This window comes from Myxocyprinus asiaticus, chromosome 4 (genome assembly GCF_019703515.2).
Source record: "Myxocyprinus asiaticus isolate MX2 ecotype Aquarium Trade chromosome 4, UBuf_Myxa_2, whole genome shotgun sequence".
NCBI classification, from domain to species: Eukaryota; Metazoa; Chordata; class Actinopteri; order Cypriniformes; family Catostomidae; genus Myxocyprinus; species Myxocyprinus asiaticus.
Window position 1 is genome coordinate 9,418,645 of NC_059347.1, and position 17,386 is coordinate 9,436,030.

At 38.1% G+C, this 17,386-nt stretch overlaps 1 pseudogene; it reads right to left on the reverse strand.

The window, feature by feature from the left end:
• Positions 1 to 713: 713 nt before the first annotated feature.
• Positions 714 to 1,248, reverse strand: LOC127436838 (dual specificity protein phosphatase 14-like; annotated as a pseudogene).
• Between the last annotated feature and the right edge of the window lie 16,138 nt (positions 1,249 to 17,386).

Below are 17,386 nucleotides of genomic sequence, written 5' to 3' on the forward strand. Positions count from 1 at the left end.
GATCTGTTTCTCACCCACACCTATCAAATGACTTCTGAAGATATGGATTAAACCACTGGAGTCATATGGATTACTTTTATGCAGACATTATGTGCATTTTGGAGCTTCAAAATGTTGGCACCCCTTCACTTGCAAAATCTGAGTTCAGCAGAAGAAAGTCATACGCATCTGGGATGGCATGAGGAGTAAATGCTGAGAAAAAAAAATTTTTTTTTGGGTGAAGCATTCCCTTAAGCCACACTTAAAATGAACGAATCTCCTCGTGTTAGATATGAAATATCAAAGCAAGTGGCACCTGCACACAAATGATGGTAGAGCTTTATCAGAACTAACAGAAGTCAGAAGAAGAACCACATGTGTAGTTCATCACATTGACTATGGACATGTTCCACTAACATTTGACAACCAGAAAATTACATTTTGCTTGAAAAGTGTGCTTGTGCCATTTTGGTTTTATATTCTGATATCTAACACAATGACAATCGTACAGTACATTTTAAGCATAGTCGGAAATATTTTTAGGGCCAGTGTATTTCAAGAACTTTTCTGCCATCTTCTGGCTGCTTATTGCATAACATCACAACAGCATCATAAACAACAAATACAGTAGAAATGCTCTACTCTTTAATTTTACAAATCTACTGAAATAACAGACAACACAAAATACCCCCATTTCATATATCAAGACTCACAGTTCACATTTCAATTGTTTCTTAAAGTGGTATCAAACCCCTTGTTTCCTTCTCATACAAATCTGAAATGTGTTCGACAGGTGAAGTTATAATTTTAACTGTATTTGTTCCACGTATTTTACACTCATACTCGATCAGCTAACCCCAAAACCCGCTGTTTGGTCTTACTATTGGTCTCTGAAATTTGACCAACTTCCGCTAGGGTCAGATCACAGTGTTTCATCAGGTACACCAGGCACAATGTAGCGGAGCGACTCACACCTGCATTGCAGTGCACCAGGACGCGTCCGTGCTGTTCATTAACTTGGTGTATTTTATCTGCAACAGTATCAATATGGTCAATGAGTCTGGAATCTGGATTCAGGATCATCAGAGACAGGCACATGGATATAATAAATTGTGGGAAGGCTGGTGCTGCCAGTGTCCTGAGTGGCGTTAACAATGCATGTTATGTTGAGAGAGAGGAGGTAACTGAAGTGTCGTTTGCTGCTTTGCCGCTGTACAGACAGTACGTTACTTGAGCAAACCCACCGAGTCTGCCTGCTTTTCCCGGCATGGCATGCCCACTACAGAAACCACCGCAAAAGAATGCGCAAGTATTACTGCAGTCAACACAACTAGGAAAAGAAAGGTTGTCAAGACAAACTTTGGTGTTGGCTTACTGAAAGACATACAGGTAGATAGTTCATTTAAAGGGATAGTTCACCCAAAAATGATTTTTTTTTTCATCATTTACTCACTCTCATGCCATCCCAGATGTGTATGACTTTCTTTCATCTGCTGAACGCAAATGAAGATTTTTAGAAGAATTTCTCAGCTTTGCAGGTCCATACAATGCAAGTGAATGGGTGCCAAAAATGTTAAGCTCCAAAATCCATATAAGGCCAACATAAAAGTACTCCAGACAACTCTGGTGGTTCACATTCTTCTTCTTCTGTTTTTGGTTATTCAAATTCTTCATGCATATCGCCCACTACAGGGCAGGGAGGAGAATTTATGATAAAAAAATAAATTAAAAAAAAGACTTACATAATGATCTGTTTCTCACCCACACCTATCATCAGGGTTGGGAGGGTTACTTTTGAAATGTATTCCACTACAGATTACAGAATACATGCTGTAAAATGTAATTTGTAACGTATTCTGTTAGATTACTCAAGGTCAGTAACATCTAAATACTTTGGATTACTTCTTCAGCAATGGCAGATTTTTTCACTTGTTTTGACTATAAAAACTCTGCCAGTACAGTAATACAAAATACACATGTTAAAAATACATTCTCTGAAAAACCTAAATATCTTATGCAGTGTTGTTTCTAAAACAAGATAAATCATAAATGATCTTATTCTAAAGATTTTTAGATATTTTTACAGGAAAACAATACAAAAATTATTATCAAGAATAGGATTTTTGCCCTAATATCAAAGGTCTTACTAGAAAAAAAAATAAATTATGATCTAACGTGAATTTTCTTGATAAAAAAATATGATCGTGCCTGGTAACATGTGCATGTAAAATGGCTAGAAATAGCATTTTAGCTTAGCGTAAAGCTGACAATTTACACAAGGTTTATTTCTATTTCTTCTGCTCCAAACTTACTTCAAACTTACTTCTCTGTCTGCTCGTATGAATGTAACACTTCATAAGAAAGTGTTTCACCGCTATTCAAATGCACTTTGGATCGCATCATTTATATGTATAAATGTTTTCCATCTGAAAGGACTAAATATTAAATGAAAAAAATGACAATAAAATGCAAAGTAATCTCTTCAGTAATCAAAATACTTTTTGAATGTAACTGTATTCTAAATACCAATGATTTAAATTGTAACTGTAGTGGAGTACAGTTATTTATATTTTGTATTTTAAATACATAATCCCGTTACATGTATTCCGTTACTCCCCAACCCTGCCTATCATATTGTGTCTGAACACATGGATTTAACCACTGGAGTCATATGTATTAGTTTTATGCTGCCTTTATGTGGATTTTGGAACTTCAACATTTTGGTACCCATTCACTTGCATTGTGAGGACCAAAAGAGCTGAGATATTATTCTAAAAATTTTCATTTATGTTCTGCTGAAGAAAGAAAGTCATACAAATCTTGGATGGCATGAGGGTGAGTAAACGATGAGAGAATTTACATTTTTGGGTGAACTATCCCTTTAAGGGTCACTGACTTGTGCCCAGTCAAGAACTCTTCTTCCATCTTCTGGCAGCTTATTACATATCAACAACATTGTAATAAACATCATCAGCTCCAACAAAAACACATAGAAACCATCAACACCCTTTAGTTAGGCAGCTACTTAATTCAAATGGATATTTGTTGTCATATACTGAATTTCTTGAAAAACTTTCAATTACCAATTTAATCAAAGGAATTTGCTATTGTTCCTGATGCAGTTTCAAAAAGTGCAGTGTTACTTTTAAGGAACTCCTGTTCAGTGGAAGTTAAAGGAATGTTCCGGGTTCAATACAAGTTAAGCTCAATCGACAGCATTTGTGGCATAATATTGATTACCACAAAAATGTATTTTGATTCGCTCCTCCTTTTCTTTAAAAAAAGCAAAAATCTGTTACAGTGTTTCAAAAGTACAGCCACAAGACATAATGGATATGCATAAACATGATTTTAGTGTGATAAAATAACTTACTAACATTTTCTATGTAAAGCTATTGTTAATTTTACAACTTCGTTACCATGACGATGTAATGCCAACAAACCATAAACTCTAAAATGACTGTAAAAACTTTACAGCTCAAATAATACAAGAGTTTTAACAGAAAAATTAATGTAAGTGCTTTTATAAGTTTCACATTTCTGCCTTTAAACCCTCCAAAAATTGGTCCCATTCACTTCCATTGTAAGTGCTTCACTGTAACCTCGATTTTTGCTTTTTTTTTTTTTTTAAAGAAAAGGAGGGACAAGCTGAAATAAATTTTTATGGGAATCAACATTATGCCACAAATGCTGTCAATTGAGCTTAACTTGTATTGAACCCAGAACATTCCTTTAACATTGTTAATAACATATTTATATGAGAAATGCTGATGTTTTAAAACATCGGTGTAGCAATAAGGTCATAAGAAATACTCTTTGCTCTGTTTAATTTCTGGAAGCAATATTTTTGAGTAATGAGCAATATCAATGAGTCTTTGTTGGATGTATATCTTGGGACAAAGCATGAAATAAATGGAATCAATTTTGTATCGATCACAACATTAAAGCAGTATCATACAAGCTATTTGGAGTCTTTTGTGTTTTGCAGTATTTACATTTGATAACAATTAATCAACTATTTAACTAAATAACATTCAACTATTCAATTCTTCTTCTTCTTCTTCTTCTTCTTCTTATATATCAGCTGAGTTATGCTTCATGCCATCTTTGAATGAAGGGGCAGTCACACTACACTTCACGCTCCATTCACTCCCATTCAAACACATCTCAACGCGGGAGGCAGGAAACGCAAGTTCATGCGAAGACATTTTGTACAATGCTACATACAAAAGTTCAAGCTTGGTGAAGTCTGAACTGGGAATTCGTACAATGAGAGGATGCATGAGCAATAGAAGATCAAAACGTCACACCCTGACCTCTTGGCTCAATACAAAGAATAAATATTTTAATGCTGCGTGATTTATTATTGCAGAAAAGTGAGTAGACAATATATTTTTACATTTTTAATATAATATTATTTGTTATTTGTGATGTATTATTTACTTACACCAGAAGCCCTCCTACGTGACATCATGGCTTCGTTCACACCGCAGCTGAATGTGGCCCAAATCGTATTTTTTTGCTCAAATGTGATTTTTTTTGTTAGGTTGTTCAGAGAACATTTTAAATGTAACCCATATTAGAAACTGGTCTGAACAACTGTCTGGCATGCGTATAACACTCCCTGAGCATGCGTATAACAAACCCAGACATGTTTATTATTTTAATATGTATAATTAACTAACTTATTAACCCGAATAGGACACTTAATGACTATCTAATTAAGTATCAGCAAGTGATGGAAGACCAGATGGATAAATTAATTTTAAATAAAGTATTTCGCAGTCATATAATGGAGTTTAATTACTGTTGAAGCTCAAGAATGTAATCTTATAATTGAGACAAAATCAAATCAAAAGAAAAGCAGGTCAAACTGCATTATATATATATAAATATATATACACTGATCAGCCACAACATTAAAACCACTGACAGGTGAAGTGAATAACATTTATTATCTTGTTACAATGGCATCTATCAAGGGGTGGGATATATTAGGCAGCAAGTAGGCAGAACAGTCAGTTCTTGAATTTCATGTGTTGGAAACAGGAAAAATGGGCAAGCGTAAGGATCTGAGTGACTTTGACAAGGGCCAAATTGTGATGGCTAGACAAATGGTCAGAGCATCTCCAAAACGGCAGGTCTTGTGGGGTGTTCCCGGTATGCAGTGGTTAGTACCTACCAAAAGCGGTCCAAGGAAGCACAACCGGTAAACCGGCGACAGGGTCATGGGCCCAAGGCTCATTGATGTGCATGGGGAGCGAAGGCTAGCCCGTCCGGTCTGATCCCACAGAAGTGCTTCTGTTGCACAAACTGCTGAAAAACTTAATGCTGGCCATGATAGAGAGGTGTCAGAATGGGGCTGCATAGTGGCAGACTGGTCAGAGTGCCATGCTGGCACGTGAGCGTCAGAAATGGACCATGGAGCAATGGAAGAAGGTGGCATGGTCTGATGAATCACACTTTCTTTTAGCTCATGTGGAAGGCCGGGTGCATGTGCGTCGTTTACCTGGGGAAGAGATGGCAGCAGGATGCACCATGGGAAGACGGCAGGCCGGCAGTGTGATGCTCTGGGCAATGTTCTGCCGGGAAACCTTGGGTCATGGCATTCATGTGGATGATACTTTGACACGTACCATCTACCTAAAGATTGTTGCAGAACACGTACACCCCTTCATGGCAACGGTATTCCCTGATGGCAGTGGCCTCTTTCAGCAGGATAATGCACCCTGCCACACTGCAAAAATTGTTCACACAAGAATGGTATGAGGAACATGACAAAGAATTCAAGGTGTTGACTTGGCTTCCAAATTCCCCAGATCTCAATCCGATTGAGCATCTATGGGATGTGCTGGACCAACAAGTCCAATCCATGGAGGCCCCACCTCACAACTTACAGGACTTAAAGGATCTGCTGCTAATGTCTTGGTGCCAAATACCACAGGACACCTTCAGAGGTCTTGTGGAGTCCATACCTCGATGGGTCAGAGCTGTTTTGGCGGAACGAGGGGGACCTACACGATATTACGCAGATGGTTTTAATGTTGTGGCTGATTGGTGTATATGTAAGGAAGGAGTTGTTAACTGTAATTATTTCAGATTTCCATTAACTTGTTTGCATTTGCGTTTTGATACAGTTTAAGAAATATAAAAACTGTTTTCTGAATGAGTGACATGAGCAAAGAGCCATGTTACATAGGCTCAATCTGCCTCTGCATCTTTTCATGCACATATTTTATTCTATCTGAATATTCTATCTGAAATTCAAATGAACCGCTGAACCCAGCTGTTGAAGCCTATCATTTTCTTGTCTTAAAAAGGAACTGAATGCAGAAAAGATATTAATTGAAATTTAAAGTTTTAAAGCATAACGGGCATATTACATTGTAAATCAAGCCCGCATGTGACGAATGTTGTGTTAGATTGATGTAAAAATCACATTAAATCTGACCTGGCTGTTCAGATTGAAGGCACATTGTAAAAAGTCAGATATGGATCTGATTTATTTCCACATATGAAAGTGGCCCAGATCGGATTTGAAAATGTCAGATTCAAAGCACTTTTGGCTCTTCACATGGTCATCCAATTAACAAATCTGTGTCACATGTGAGCGAAAAAAGTCAGATTTAGGCCAAATTCAGCTGCGGTGTGAACGTAGCCCATATACTGATTCGTTGCATTGTCCAAAACAAAGTGGGTCCCCAAAGCCTAGTGTGACTGCCCCTTGAGTCTGTGCCCCACATGGGTCACCCCAGTCAAAAAACTTTGGACATGCCACTTGACACAACAGTTGCAAAATAGCAACATTAAATTGATCATATGATATTTTTAAATATATATATATATATATATATATATATATATATATATATATTCATTCAATGCCATACGAACAAGAGGTATTTAAACATAGTTCCAGTAATAACATAATTAATGTTTTGTTTAAAAAAGGTATTCCCTGATTCCGAGACAGCCTGGAAATTTTCTAAGCGCTCGAACGAAGACAGAAGCTATTGTTAACGCTGTATTAGCACCGCATTCTGTTGACATTGCTCTGAAAGCAATAGAAGAAATATCTTACTGTGGTGTGTCTACAGATCGGAGCAATCATGGTGCCATGAAAATATTCCCTTTGCTTATTCAGTATTTTGATTGGAAGAACGGAGGGTGTGCAAAGTAGGGATGTTAATGATTGATTGAAAAACAATTCATTGTCGTTAATAATTTAATTGATTAAGCTTATCGATCGTCGATTAATTAATTTCAGGATAAATGTGTTCTGAAATCAAGCCAGCAGATGTTGATAAGACTGTCTATACAGTCACCCACCGCTAGAGGGCACTTGCAGGCTGCATGTCATTATCCGGTTCACAGAAGAAGACGCACATATGCGAGATGATGCGGGCTCAAATGTAAATAGTGTTGGAGCGTTTCTCTTTAAATGAACATTAATGTTTTCTGCACACACTATGATAGTGTGTTAAAGTACATGACAACAAGCACTGTTGATCTCTTTTTTCATCCTGCAATTACATCAGCGATTGCCGGGAAAGCACGAAGGTACATTCAGCTGACATCTCACCATCGTCACCTTAGAAACGGTATGATAAGTACTATGTTTATGCAGCGTGTTATGATTTGACTTAATTTAAAATAAAAAAATAAGTCCAAAGGTCCGAAATATCCCACGATCCACAACGTGAAGTTTTAATGAACTCAAATATGCATAAGTGATATATCTTGTTTACAAGTTATTTTGAACAGTAGCCTAATTCATTACCAGTATCTAAACAATTCACAAATTCATACTAAACACAGTCTAAATGTATTAAAATACACTGAACTCAAAATATTTTAAGAGGGAAATGCCAATACTTGCATTCCTTAAGTGTATTAATGTCAATTATATTTAAACAACAGACTACATGCACATATAATTTGGAGTCCTCCAAATGCGTTTTGCGATAGTAATGTTAACGATTAATTGATCGTTAATTTCCATGACTATCGATTATGAAAATATCTGAAAATTGACATCCCTAGTGCAAAGTAAATTAATTGAACTTAAATACACCAAATATGATTGCACAGTACATCAAAGAAACCCTGGACCAGAAGGGGAGTTTTTTTCCAAATGTATTGCATTTACAGGTGACAACTGCAATACGATGTTTGGGGAATCAGGCAAGCTGAAGAGGGAAAGAATGTGTTTGCAAACTTAAAGTGGTCATTGCAGAACAAGGCTTTAATTGGGGTGGGCTGCCCAGCACACATCTTGAACAATTGTGTTCATTATGTTGCAGACACACTAGATGTTGAGAACATCATCTTCAAAATATATCAATAATTTCACATCTACACTGTACACACAGAGAATTTGAAGTACTGTGGGTTTGTTGATATTAAATACAGAAGTCTCCTTTCTCACAACAAGACATGATGGCTGTCACTATTCCCAGGTATTAAGAGGCTGCTACAGATATTCTATTTCCAGCCTTGAAAGCATTATTTCACCTCCTCGATCAAGATGTTTTTTGAAGATGAGTTCATTGAGATTTACCTCTAGCACAAGATTTATCCTCTCAAGTGTGTATTCCATTCACACATTTAAAAGATGTAAAAGGAAAACATCTCAATTGTAGAAGTGAAGAGAATTTTGAACAGAGTTGACACCATGCTTCTTGAATGCAAAACCAACAACTTCATGTCCCTTAAAGTCAAGGGACTGTTGGCACAAAAGCACAAGTATGGACTTGATAAGAAGTGCGACCAGTTCAGTACTCAAGTGCAGGGTCTGTACAGTTCATGCCTGGAGTATCTGGAGAAGTGGATGGAACACATGGAGGAGTTCTCCTCATTCATGTGGATGGATCTGAGTAAGCCACCTGACTGGAACGATGTAGAAGCCAAAGTCAAAAGTGTCAAGGAACAGTGATTTTTTTTTAATGCCATGTAATGTAATTTTTTATTTCATGTTATTGCATTGTATTATATTCTATAGCCATTATAATATGTAAATGATGGTAGAAGTTACACTCATGACATCTAATGTGTTATTTTATTCCACAGACATTAAAAAGAATGTAAAATGTGGGAAGAATGAAACTCATTTTTGTTTATTTTTATTTATTTATATTATGCTAATATTGTTAGATGTATTAAAGTTTATATTCATAGTAACACAGTTTTGAATGCTATTAATTAACACCCCCTTAGCCCAACATGGTCACCCTGTCACAGAGACCGGTGTATTTTAGGTATTTAGAACATTTATTTCAGTACTATCTTTCAGACAGTAGGAATATTTTCTTAAAAAAACAGCACCTTTAATGTCAAAGAGAGAGACAGAGAGACCCAATGGCAGAGGAACAGTTCAAAGGATTTATTGACAGTTCAAATTAACTTCAATGGATGAATGTGTGCATTGTGGTATATCAGCTGACATGCAGCAAACTGGAAGGCAACCACATGCTCGACACGCAGGCAGAGACGGGCAACCAACAGATACACGAGATAGGACAAACTAGGCGGAGAGAGTGAGGTAAGTTCACATCAAACAGCTTTCTATAATGATAACATCCAACGATCATTACAGACTACATTCAACAATACTGAACGACATTCAGTCAACACTGAACTACATTTAACAAACCTGACAGAACATGGAGCATGAGTGTCCGGATCCCGACACAGACCAGAACCGGTCAGAATCCAGACACCATGCCCCAGACACGAACAAGACCGACTGAAAAGCGCACGGCAGTAACTCACAACCGGACCTCACAACTGCTCACACAAAGAATGTCCACAAACCACAAGACAGACAAGGAACGATGATGTCACGGTGCCGTCAGACAAAAACCCATCCTGACAAGGTGACGGGACCGTGACATTACTGGAGAGCACACGGCAGTAACTAACACCTGAACCTATGCAATCAACACAAAGACAGGACATGGGGCGATGATGTCACGGTCCCGTCAGACAAAAACCCAACCTGACAAGGTGACAGGACCATGACTCTTTAATATATTTAGACTCACAGGTAAAAAATATTGTTTCCTATAGTAGTGTCAAATCCCTTGTTTTCACCACATACAAATCTGAAATGTGTCCGTCAGGTGATTTTATCATATTAGGCTAACTGTATTATTCCCTGCGTACTCATATAAATAATAGTATATAAATCTATCACATCTACAGTCTCACTGAACATTCACTTGACTGTCCGAGGAAACTGAGTGCCTTTTTTGTTTCTTTTTGTGCTGGTTCCGCCTAGCAGCTTGAGTTTATTTTGTGGAATAACACTCCTTCGGGACAGTTTGTGGATGAATCTGCACATTCTTTGTGCATATGCCTCCTATTGGTTGGAGTTTGTTCTGTGGAATATTTCTTACAAAACATTGGAGTGATTTGGGTATTTGTTGCACTCATGCAACAGCCCAGTGGGCCTGACTCACTGAACATTCACTTGACTGTCCGAGGAAACTGAGCACCTTTTTTTGTTTCTTTTTTTTGTGCTGGTTCTGCCTAGCGGCTGGAGTTTGTTTTGTGGAGGAACACACCTTCGGACAGTTATGTGGATGAATCTACACGTTCTTTGTGCTTATGCCTCCTATTGGCTGGAATTTGTTTTATAGATTATTTTCTGTTGTGTAATTCTGTCTCACAAAATTTGTATAGAAGCACTGGACTTGAGCAATCCGATGGCAGAGTTGTCGCGGGGGCTCTCGTAGGCGTACATGGACTGTTTGAGTTTAGATGGATGGACGCCAGTTGCCGCTGTCGTGCGCGGGGTTAAGGCGCATGTTTTTCTTTTCTCTGTGTTTTTTGTTCGGGGGGAATTTTGGGGTTTGATTGTTGCACTAATGTTGGAATGTTGTCATTTGACACACAATCTCTTTTTTTCTAATATGTCAAAATGTCAAATGTTAATATGAGTGGATTGTCTCTCTCCACATGGAATGTGAATGGGTTGGAGCACCCCATAAATAGAAGGAAGGTTATTTATTTTCTTAAACATAAGAAATATGATATTGTGTTACTTCAAGAAACGCATCTCTCCCCACAGGAAGCTGAAAAATTTGGGAAGATATGGGGTGGACATATTTTCAGTGCTGGCTCAAGTAAGAGCAGGGGAGTCATTACATTGACAAGTAAGCATCTACAATTCAAATGTCTCAAACAGATTAATGATAAATTAGGAAGAGTAATTATTGTTTTAGCAGAAATTCAGGGGCAAAGGTTGATTTTGGCTGATATTTACGCAACTAACGCTGATGATCAGGGATTTTTTATAGATCTTGAAGGGATGTTGCAAGCCGCTGGCACCCCTCATGATATAATATTGGGAGGAGACAACATTTTTTAAATGGACTCAGTCCTTGATCATAGTGAAGCAGATGTGTATAAGCCCCCTAGAGCAACATTGACGCTTCACAGAATGTGTAAAAATCTTGGTCTTACAGATATTTGGAGACTTTTGAACCCATCTGGTAGGGACTATACATTTTTTTCATCAGTCCATAAGATTTATTCTAGAATAGATTTTTTTTTTTATATCTAAGTCTCTCATTTCATCTGTTGTTGATTGCTCAATTGGAAACATCTTAGTCTCAGATCACACCCTGGTGAGTTTAGAGGTGTTGCCACATACGGAGAAAAATAAATCATATAGTTGGCACTTTAATGTATCCCTTTTACAAAATCCTGAATTCTAACAAATGCTAAATGCTAAAATCAGTGTCTATATGGAGACCAAATGGTCCTCAGTATCCTCTGTGGGCGTGGCTTGGGAGGCATTTAAGGCAGTTCATACGGTATATGCCTCATTCATCAAAAAATCCAAAGCATGAGAATTTGTGGAGTTGGAAGGGAATATTAAAAGTGCCGAGCCAGAGCTGAAGCACCGAATGTTGTCTGATGGCCTCAGAGAATTAACCCGATTGAAATACAGATATAATACTATTTTGTCGCGGAAGGTGGAGTTTTGGCTATTCAGGGCAATACATTAGTCATATTTTGAGTCGGGGGACAAAGCAGGGAAGCTTTTGGCTAGATATATAAAGCAGAGAGAGTCTTTTCTACCATTCCCTCAGTGAAATCTGATGGTGGTGAAATATTTACCTCATTGATAAATATTTGCCATTGATATTAATAATGCTTTTAAAGAATTCTATCTTGATCTCTATAGTTCCACGTCTTCGTCTACTGATGAAGACATTAGAAACTTTGTGGAACCATTAGAACTCCCTAAATTGACGAATGAGCAAAAAAATTATCTTGATTCTGAGATAAACTTGGAGGAGCTTGGAGAGGTAACTAAAGATTTGTTGACCCCTCTCCAAACATAGCGCTTATGGTTGTGACCATAAAGCTCTATTTTGGTCTTGTCACTCCAAATTACAATGTGCCAGAAGCTGTGAGGCAGGTGTTGCCAGGCATATTGTAACTGGGCTTTTTTGTGGCATTGGCTACTTTCTGGCAACTCGACCATGCAGCTCATTTTTGTTTAAGTATCGTCGTATTGTGCTCCTTGAAACAACCACACCATCTTTTTCCAGAGCAGCATGTTTTTCTCCTGAGGTTACCTGTGGGTTTTTCTTTGAATCCTGAACAATTCTTCTGGCAGTTGTGGCTGAAATCTTTCTTGGTCTACATGACCTTGGCTTGGTATCAAGAGATCCCAGAATTTTCCACTGAATTATCTTTTTATATCCTTTTCCATCTTTATAAAGTTCCATTACCTTGTTACACAGGTCTTTTGACGGTTCTTTTCTGCTCCCCATGGCTCAGTATCTAGCCTGCTCAGTGCATCCACGTGAGAGCTAACAAACTCATTGACTATTTATACACAGACACTAATTGCAATTTAAAAAGCCACATGTGTGGGAAATTAACCTTTAATTGCCATTTAAACCTGTGTGTGTCACCTTGCGTGTCTGTAACAAGGCCAAACATTCAAGGGTATATAAACTTTTGATCAGGGCCATTTGGGTGATTTCTGTTACCATTATGATTTAAAAAGGAGCCAAACAACTATGTGATAATAAATGGCTTCATATGGTCACTATCCTTAAGTAAAATAAAACAATTTTTGCATGATCAGTCATATTTTCAAAATCAATGCCAAATTTTCACAATTTCTGCCAAGGTATGCAAACTTTTGTGCACAACTGTATATGACATTTTGGGCACTCAAATTTGACTTTGCCCCAGACTCTGTATTTTGGGCGATGGGGCGGTCATAAATTTGGGGGGTAAACACATAAAAAATTGGGTTCTGACCAGTATCATGATTGGCAGGCAAATTATTTTAAGGGGATGGAAGTCGGATGGAGTGCCATCATTTCCGGTGTGGTGTGCGGAGATGGGGAGGGTGGCTGCTTTCGAAGAGGGGCCAAGCAAAAGGCTGGGGGGTCGGAATTTGTTTGATAGGAAATAGGGCAAGTACTTAGTGTTTTTGGGGGACTCTCGGGGAGGGGCTATGGAGAGAGTGGTTTAGTTTTAATTATACATGATTATTATATATTATTTTGTGTGTGTGTGTGTGTGTGTGTGTATTCCTATTTGTGACCACAAGGGTATTCGTTGGGGCTCAGGGTGGGGTGGGTGATTGGGGAGGGGTAATAGTGGGGGTTAAATGTAAATGTGATTCAATGTACATACGTTGTGTTTTTCCTTTTTTTTTTGTCTATGAATCAATAAAAAAAAAAAAAAGAAATGTATACTACTTTTCAGCATTTAATTAATCAAACATTCATCCAAAAACATGAATGGTGCAAATTATTATTTCTTTATTAGTTCTGTCACTCTGTCAGTTTGGGTTTTTTTCTATCAGGACCGTGGCATTATCGTCCCATGTTTGTCTTGTGTTTCGTTGTCTGTCTTTGTGTGAGCACGTAGTTTCGGTTGTATTCCCTGCTGTGTGCTCTTCGGTCCATCTTGTTTCATGTCGGGAGCACAGTGTCTGGATCCTGACTTCCTGTCTGGTTCAGTTTCGGTCTCTGTCAGGATCTGGACACTCGTGCTCCATGTCTGTCTGTTATTGACGTGGGTGCATCGCGCTTATGTCATCTTGGCAGCATGCACTCACGTCAGTAGTTTGTCTGGCTCTCGCAAACGCGCGTACGCCTCGCATCATGCTCGCGATGCTTTGCCGCCTGGGTCGCGAGCTGTCTTCATGTTGTGCTAAGGTTCGGTCACTTATGCTACTAAGGTGACACTAAGGTGTTGGGTGTGTGTGTAGCCGAACTCACGCACAGGTGTCTTGTCTTGTTTTTGTCACCTGTTGCAACCGTGGCGTTTGCCTCGCGATGTACGCTCAGGTTTCGTTTAGTGTGAGAATGCATGGCATCGCTTTGTTTGTCGTTGGCATGGGCGCATATTGCCTTGGCGATGTGCACTCATGCCATTCAGGTGTTTTGTCTTGTGAGAGCACGTGGCTTTGTTTTGTTTCTGTATTGCCGCATGTCTCTCTGTCTTACATCATACCCCACCTGCTTATTAGTTAATTTGATTCACCTGTCCCCTGTTAACCCATTTGATTTCTCTCCCTATTTTAGTCTCCTCGTGTTTACTGTCCAGTGCCAGTTCGTCTTGTTTCCAGTCTTGTGTGTCTTGTGTTTCCAGTCAGTCTTGCTTCCAGTCCCAGTCCTGTTCGGCCCAGTTGGTCCTGATTCCCCATTACCTTCTTCCCCAGCCCAGATTACTTCCTTTGTTGTTTATCCCCTACAGAGTTGTTTATGTTTGTTTTTCCCCCTTGTGGAAGTTTTGGTTTGATTTTTGCCCTTTTTGTATGCATTTATAAATTCATTTATTTTAACTCTGCGTTTGGGTCCTGAGCCTCTGCATTCCTGACAATTTTAAATATAGCACATATCTGCATTAAGATGCTGCCACATGACTGGCTTATTAAATATTTGAAATTAAACTAACCTATCTAATAAAGTGACCAAAATGTATTCTTAGTATTTCTAAAATAGTCTAATAAAACATTCAAGAGACCATTAAAAACAATAAAAGCCTGATGTATGAATAAATAAATAAAAAAATTGTTACATTTTTGCTTACCAAAATGCAAAACACTTCCCCCAGTGGCCAAAGCGGTAAGTGTTGTTGGGCATATTGGCATATGTGAGCTCCATTTTCAGGGTGAAATGTTCACAGAGGGGTGCCAAAAGTGAGATGTTTTCAGCAGTACAGGCTGTAATACAGTAAAGAGGAATGCATATTTTATAAACTGTACCCCCCAACCCCAAACCTAAACCATCAGCGGAGTAAAAATGTAATGTTATGGAGGAAAAATGCAACCTCCAAATGGCACACATAACTTATGCGAATGCAATTACATCCTGGTTTCAACGTGAGATCCTAACTTGGGACTCCCACGATGCTGACGCAACTTGCTTCCAGTCACTCCACAGGCGATGGTAAACAGGCTGGAGCTGAGGCAAAAAATGTCTGATACGAGATGCCGCTTGTCAGTGAGTCGGCATAATGTGGCTGTTCCTAGGGAACCGGAACCCTTGGAAACATCCTCATCATATTACATCATATTAAATGCCAACTGCCTGTGTGATCATGTTGGTGAATCTTGTGCACTTCAGTGGAAACACAGCCACATTTACTACTGCACAGTGATGTCACTGAGGGAGCTTTTCTGTGCATGAACAGTATGTCTAATTTATAATGAAATTTTGTTATAGATTATTTTAATTTTATTATTTACAATAATTTTTTATTTTATTAATTCAAAATTCAGGACATGAATTATAAACTGATAAATAGTCAAATAAAATAGCATTTTCTTAGTTTGACGTGTAGTTGTGCAAGTTCACATCTTCATATTAAAATGCTTTTTAATTAAAAGTGATAGCTAGTGCCATAAGAGGCTGTGTATTAATTATTTTCAGTGTCATCAAGAAACTATTGTTATTATATTATACATTTTTTATTAGGACTTTCTTTTTTTTTTTTTTTTTTTTTTTTTAATGATAGTGCTAAACTTCTGTCTTGACTTTCAAAAAATCTCAGTCAGTCTGTAGTCTTGACCATCACAGCAATCTGTTCCATTCTGTTGTGCACCATCTAGTGAACTGTTTGAACAGCCACCATTGCAGCACTGGGCTCAGATACATGTTGTTATCGTGGTGAGACTACCACAAATGGCTGTATTTACAATAGTTACACAATAATTAATACAATAATCAACAATAATCCAACAATATTCTTGTGTGAGGTCAGACTAAATGTATGTGTGAGTTTTTGATTTGTGTTTCTTCAGTCCTACACAACAAATTTGTCAATTCATACACACTGACCACGCATCAAAGATGGCCGAACTGTCACCACTACAGTAATAGCCAGATAGCAGATGAATGGTTGTAATGTAAACAGCCTTATTCCTGAGCCGCCAATGTGAGTGATGGACAGTAATTAAAAGTTAACTAATAACCTCTCCCAACCTGACATTTCAGCAGGGGTGTTGGTCACCAATATCTACATATAGATTAAAAGCTTTAATTGGGATCGAGATAGGATTAGGAGAAAAAACAAATGGAGGGGAAAAAACAACCCTAGCTGCCATAAGGCCATTAGGCTGGCGTTTCAGATTGACATTGTGATTTCTGTGCTTAGTTTAATATGATGAGGATGGGGCCAAGCTCAAGCACTGAATGGATGGAGGTTTTATTGGTGGCCATGGAAAATAACATTTAATTTGCTGAAATTGCATCATAGATGTGGAGTTGAGACAATTTAGTCCTTAGAAAATTGCATTATACCAAACGAAGATGGAGGTTGAAGTGTTGTCAGTCAAAAGTTGCAAAGTTGAAATATGACCTAACTGTAAAGAAACATCTAACAAGCATATGCTGAAGTACATTTTTTTAAGTTCTTTTGTCCCTACATAATGTTGTATTGCAGATACCCAGTGGTCTACAGTGCTGAAGCCATTCACAATTCAGATCAACTCATGATAATTTAAAGGAATAGTTCACCCAAAAATGAAAATTCTCTCATCATTTACTCCCCCTCATGCCACAGATGTGTATGACTTTCTTTCTTTTGCAGAACACAATCTAAGATTTTTAGAAGAATATCTCAGCTCTGTAGGTCCATACAATGCCATGTGCCAAAATGCTGAAGCTCTAAAATGCACATAAAGCCAGCATAAAAGTCATCTTTAAGACTCCAGTGGTTAAATCTATATCTTCAAAAGTGATATGATAGGTGTGGGTGAGAAACATCAATATTTAAGTCAGTTTTTACCTCCCTTCCCAGTAGGGGGTGATATGCATGAAGAATGCAAATCACCAAAAACAAAAAAGGACTTAAATAGTTAACTGTTTCTCACCCACAACTATCATATCCCTTCAGATGATATGGATTTAACCACTGGAATCTT